This window comes from Ptiloglossa arizonensis, chromosome 1 (assembly GCF_051014685.1).
Source record: "Ptiloglossa arizonensis isolate GNS036 chromosome 1, iyPtiAriz1_principal, whole genome shotgun sequence".
NCBI classification, from domain to species: domain Eukaryota; kingdom Metazoa; phylum Arthropoda; class Insecta; order Hymenoptera; family Colletidae; genus Ptiloglossa; species Ptiloglossa arizonensis.
In genome coordinates, this window is record NC_135048.1 from 7,534,655 (window position 1) to 7,540,867 (window position 6,213).

Here is a 6,213-nt window from a genome sequence, read left to right on the forward strand (position 1 = left end):
ATTCGGGAAAATTTTGTGACTTGAAATTCAAATTGAAAATTAGGTATTACACTCTTTTAAGATGTAAACGTATGTATGTCGATTATTGAAATAAAAATATTCCATTCCACATTAATTTTGCGATTTAAAAGATTTCGTCGAGGCACCAGTTTCAGGTAGCAAAAACGCTTCGAGTGCAAAGGGTTAACGCACGACTCGCGACAAAATATTCGAATCGCGAACAAACGTTGAGAAACTCGAATTAAAAGCATTCAGATCTGAGAACTCAAATACGCGCACGATTTTTACCTGTTCTGTTAAACGAGACAAAAGAATCGCGAAATTCTGAAAGAGAGCTTGTCAATGTCTGTGTGGAAAATAAAATGTTTCGTACATTCGGTGATGGTAAATGTGCTAAAATTTTGTAACGTTGTTTAATTCTACCTGCTTCGACGACGTTGATAAAAATCGGATAACGAGGAAATAAAAAGCGAACGTTCGATTTTGGTCACACTTTCGATTTTATTCACTAATCGCAAAGAAGTAAAAGTGAGACTGAGATCTCTATGGCATGTTTAAAGAAACAATGATATGTCTGGAGATTATAGTTTATAGTACATTTGATGCAGAGGTTCTCGAAGCAATCTCCCGATTCGATATGTATTTTCGTACACTGAAAGAACGATAGTTACGGAGAATTTTACGGTAAACTGTAATTTTGTCTTCTCTAACGGAACGAATGAGAATCGTGCGAGAGAATCTGCAAATTTTTTAATCTGAACTTGTCACACCGACACCCAAAGAATTGATGATTTCGATGAGATTTCGAAACGTATGAGCTACGTATGAATGAGAAACTGGCCTGAATGAGTAATAAGCGTGATAAAATCAGAGTGTAAGTGTGTTTAACGCGCACGTTTCATCAAATAAATAAATGAAGAACGATGGAGATGGAATACTGCATGCCTAGAAGTATTATAGCTATACACATGTAGGTATATCGAATTAGATACTAGCGTAAAAACGAAATATCTATGTTTATATAATGTAACAAATTCCCGGAGTATGGACACTATGAAATAAATGTACGTAATGTTTAACAAACGTTCGATGTGTACGTTCGATTCATTTCGCAGATGCAACGAAGAAATTCTGGAGAGAAGAAACAATACAGGGTGTCTCGAAATATTGAAACGAGCATGAGAATTCCTCGTGCTGAAAAATTTCGAAAAATCCCTTTTTACAATCCGTTTTGTTTCTATTTCGAGATCAGAGAAAATTAAACTTGAAATTTCTACACGGACTTTCCAGTCGTTATTCTCTTCTCTGTTATGAAAAATGATCACCCTGATAATCAGTATATTTAAAATTCGTTTATAATTCATTTCGTAGAAAACACGATGCAATAAATGTTAATTCGCTCCTCACTTTTAGAAGGGACCATGAATCTAATGTCTCGAACTTTTTAGATCATTTTCGTTGTTAGAGATAATTATTTAAGAATGAAACTGTAATTACTGCTATTTCCATTTGTAATGTTTCTTATCACCAGTTTATTATTAGAAGTAAAACTTACCGTGAATAGTCAATTGGCGTAATTATGTTGATTGCCACAATTTCCTATAACGAGTGAGAAGTTCTTATTACTCTGCAATCTTTTCAACTACCATTTTGCCAGCCATTACGGAAACAGTAGTATGGGGCGTAATATGTCAGACAACTCGCCACTCACAACACTCGCTTTCGGCGATATTAACAAAGCTTTAATCACGAGTATCACTTTCTAGATTGTTACACACGGATCTACGAACCTTTCACTCGAATCGTGGTATCCGAAAGTCTGATCAGAAAGTTCGTTATTTAATTGAAAAAACATCTCAATCTCCGGGGGAAAATCCCGTTATTTTTATTTTAGCGAAGGTTACGATCGATCGAATATTCAGAGCAGAGATTTTAAACGGGAAAATTGTATTGAATCTTTTTATCGCTTATTCAATTTCTGGCGTTTTTTTTTCTTTCTTTTTTTTTTTTTTTTTGATTGTCTAGAGTTGACATTGCGGGAAAAAAGTAAAAATTCTGTTTCGAACTATCGTAAATAAAAAATGATCGAAAGTGGCGTGACAGTCGACCAACGTTGATAATTTTGCAACGAGTAATTGTAGAATAATTTCCACACGGTGAGTCAAATAAAAAGTTCGCGGCAAGAAGCTAAATGGAATACATGCAACATGTAGGTCAAGCGTTTTAGCAACGATTGTCGCGGAAAGATTACGCGACATTTATTAAACGTTCGCTAATCACGTTAAATTGGTAATACCAGGGATCAATAATCAACGAGGAACGATTAACGGTAACGTGTTATTTTTTAATTAACGAATCACGACCATCGAACGCAATTTGTTATAAATGGAACACAAGATGCGACTGCGTTTGATAATAATGTCAAACGAGTCGATGAAAACCAAATTTAATCACTATTGCGGGTTAATAAATATTCTTTTTTAGAATAATATTCCCTACAATATGCTACCCACGCCCTATCTCATTATCTATTAGAATAATATCAATAAATTACAAGGATTCATTTGCTAATATTGTCCACTGAATGATTGAAAACTGAATTTAATTGCTACCGTGCATCGATAAATATCTATTTTCCATACTGTAATTTATCATGACAACGTCTTCTGTAAATAACATTTTCACTTGGCAATTCTCGAGTCTAATAACATGGGGGACATCGTAACATGTAAAATCTATTTTGGTAGTAAATTGGGGGCAGAAAAATAACAAAAAAGTGCATAGAATCGTACGATCTATTTGATCTTGTTCTTAGGTTACAACCGTGTTTATACTCCTGTTATTTACAATCACGAACTGGGCTCGCACGACTAATTCTACTGAACTGTTTGTATACAGTGTAAAAAAATCCTTGTTTTCCTTGATGAGTGATTAACAGGCCAATCTTATGTAAATTTCTTGAGTAATCGGTTCAACGAAGTATTGAAAGAAGTCCCACTTGATGTACGGTACACTTTAATCGAGTAGCCAGACAGTTCTTGAACGAACGATTTTTTCAGAGATGGCCGCTACTGCCTGACCTGCTCGTCCCCCAGATTTAAAACCGCTGTATATTTCTTTCGGTGCCAGATAAATACATTTATTTATTCAAGGCTCATTTCTGGTGTTGAAACGCGCAAGATACGTATACGAGACTGCTGGACAACGAATCTAACAAATACATAGAATATATGTGACAGATTGAGAAACTCTATGACACAACAAGTGCAGGCTTGCATTCAGAACGAATTTAGTCATTTCCATGCACTTTCTACAAAGTCTCGTTAAACCGAGCCCTATGTATGTTACGATACATTATTTATTCTAATAATGTCAATGTATCGATATTTATTTTGAAACGTACGATTTGCAATAATGGTAGAGGAAGATTAAAATGATAACAATACAAACATTATTAACGTTATTCAACGTTATTCAACGTTATTCAACGTTATTCAACGTTATTCAACGTTATTCAACGTTATTCAACGTTATTCAACGTTATTCAACGTTATTCAACGTTATTCAACGTTATTCAACGTTATTCAACGTTATTCAACGTTATTCAACGTTATTCAACGTTATTCAACGTTATTCAACGTTATTCAACGTTATTCAACCTTATTCAACGTTATTCAACGTTATTCAACGTTATTCAACGTTATTCAACGTTATTCAACGTTATTCAACGATATTCAACGTTATTCAACGTTATTCAACGTTATTCAACGTTATTCAACCTTATTCAACCTTATTCAACGTTATTCAACGTTATTCAACCTTATTCAACGTTATTCAACGTTACTCAACGTTACTCAACGTTATTCAACGTTATTCAACGTTATTCAACCTTATTCAACGTTATTCAACCTTATTCAACCTTATTCAACGTTATTCAACCTTATTCAACCTTATTCAACGTTATTCAACGTTATTCAACCTTATTCAACGTTATTCAACGTTACTCAACGTTACTCAACGTTATTCAACGTTATTCAACGTTATTCAATGTTATTCAACGTTATTAAATTATTGTAAGTCAAAAAGATGCGTAGATCCCTGAACGAAACCAGATCTTACGTGTCTCCTCGTGTGAGTCATCAGAAGTGTAACAAATAAATCTGACAACGAGATAATAGACAAATTGGCTCTGCACGCATCCGACGCATTATTAGGAGAATTAGAAGGTCGCGTTTCGTCCACAACGGAAGGGTTATTGATCCTTTGCTTCTGCCCACGTTGAAAATTACTACCTAATGTTCGATTCGGAAATGTGTAAAAAAAGAAAACAACGTTAAACAATACGCGTCTAGTTCTCCTATTACGTCGACCAACAAAAGCTTTCGATCTGAATCGAATAGAGATTGTTTATTCAACGATGACAAGAAGTAGTTAACATTTAATCTTCGGAGTTGTAAACAAAATTGACTGTAATATTTAAACGATAATTATAATTTATTATCTCGACGAACAAAAGATTTCCCTATGAACCCCTTCGATCACAATCTATCTCGTTTCGAAGTATTTTTTCTAAATCAATAGGAAAGTGACAATAGTCATCACTGGCATAATTTAAATAATAATATTATATGTAAACGTTTTAACCTTAGCTTGTGCAATTCTCGGTAGTCAAGAATGCGAGAAAGTTCGATAAAAGGATCGAAACTTTTATTGCCTCTTTTCCATTAATATTCAATGTTTCGAACAACTTGTATACGAATTATTTCTTCCTACATTTAATAAGAGAAAAATACTTTAAACGATAGCTTTTATTGATTCAGTATAAGATTTACCGATTGTCGATGGGTAAGATTGGTAAATACGTAAGAAGATTACAATCCTTTAAATACACAATATTTAATTTCTTTTAATATATGTTTCTACATAAAGCAGACACAGAAGAAGAAGATCTACGTATAAATCCAACGATACATTCATTTCCAACCATGTCGAAACAAAGGCTAAATACAATTCACTGTGTGAAATAACCGCGTAGTGTTTATTTAATATAAAGAATTCACATGGAATCGAACTTATCATCGTACGCGACAAGGGACGAATATTTATTTCACATCTTGGACAATTTTAATAGATTAAAGTACACGGCTGCTCCCGCCATCTTGAAGATTCTTGTACTCGACGAAGGACTCTCCAGATAAACAAACATTCACAATTTCAAGGAATACTTTCAATCTCGACGTCGAACGTCTTTATCTTAAACTAAAACTTCGTGATCGAGAACCTTTCGAATACGTCGGTTATTTCCTATCACATGTGTTTCACTGTGTGAAATAATCACGTAGTCTTTATTTAATATAAAGAATTCACAATGGAATCGAACTTATCATCGTACGCGACAAGGGACGAATATTTATTTCACATCTTGGAAAATTTGAATAGATTAAAGTACACGGCTGCTGTCGCCATCTTGAAGATTCTTGTACTCGACGAAGGACTCTCCAGATAAACAAACATTCACAATTTCAAGGAATACTTTCAATCTCGACGTCGAACGTCTTTATCTTAAACTAAAACTTCGTGATCGAGAACCTTTCGAATACGTCGGTTATTTCCTATCACATGTGTTTCACTGTGTGAAATAATCACGTAGTCTTTATTTAATATAAAGAATTCACATGGAATCGAACTTATCATCGTACGCGACAGGGGACGAATATTTATTTCACATCTTGGAAAATTTGAATAGATTAAAGTACACGGCTGCTCCCGCCATCTTGAAGATTCTTGTACTCGACGAAGGATTCTCCAGATAAACAAACATTCACAATTTCAAGGAATACTTTCAATCTCGACGTCGAACGTCTTTATCTTAAACTAAAACTTCGTGATCGAGAACCTTTCGAATACGTCGGTTATTTCCTATCACATGTGTTTCACTGTGTGAAATAATCACGTAGTCTTTATTTAATATAAAGAATTCACATGGAATCGAACTTATCATCGTACGCGACAGGGGACGAATATTTATTTCACATCTTGGAAAATTTGAATAGATTAAAGTACACGGCTGCTCCCGCCATCTTGAAGATTCTTGTACTCGACGAAGGACTCTCCAGATAAACAAACATTCACAATTTCAAGGAATACTTTCAATCTCGACGTCGAACGTCTTTATCTTAAACTAAAACTTCGTGATCGAGAACCTTTCGAATA